The sequence below is a fragment of the Miscanthus floridulus genome, chromosome 9, assembly GCF_019320115.1.
Source record: "Miscanthus floridulus cultivar M001 chromosome 9, ASM1932011v1, whole genome shotgun sequence".
Classification (NCBI taxonomy): Eukaryota; Viridiplantae; Streptophyta; class Magnoliopsida; order Poales; family Poaceae; genus Miscanthus; species Miscanthus floridulus.
Window position 1 is genome coordinate 131228257 of NC_089588.1, and position 712 is coordinate 131228968.

Genomic DNA, 712 nt, shown 5'->3' on the forward strand with positions numbered 1-712 from the left:
TTTAGATGTAAAAATTTTTGGATTTTGGCTACTGTAGCACTTTCGTTTGTATTTGGCAATTAATGTCTAATTATGGACTAATTAGGTTCGAAAGTTTCGTCTCGCGATTTCTCACCCAACTGTGCAATTAGTTTTTTTTCGTTTACATTTAGTACTCTATGCATATGCCGTAAAATTCGATGTGATGGATACTGCGCAAAATTTTTTGCGAACTAAACAGGCCCTCATTGCACTGGTCTGGAGGTTGGTGGTGGCAAGGCGTCTAGTTGGAGGCCTGCAGTAGCTGAAGAGAAGCGACCAGGCAGCCGGGGACTATGGCAGCCATCCATCGATGGGCCTCGGGTACCTACGCTGGTAGCACATGCGCCCATGTGACGCTGCGCATGCATCCATGCGGCTGAACACCTCACTGTCACCTCACGTGACCATCCTCGACCTCGATTCCATTCAAGCCACCTGCTGTCTCTAAAATTTTCTCATTCTTTACGATGATCAATGACTGGGTCAAAACTTTAAGAGTTCTGAATGCATGTATCGTATTTAAGATTTTTTTCTCCATACCTCCATCAAAATTCAAAGACGATTCAAGATTGAACAAGTGCAATATATATAGAACAAGAAGAAGCGTGCGTTGCTTGCCAACGGCTACCAAATCTCTTAGCTACGGGGCAAAATCTTACTCGTATTTTAAGCAAAACAAATTCCATTGCCG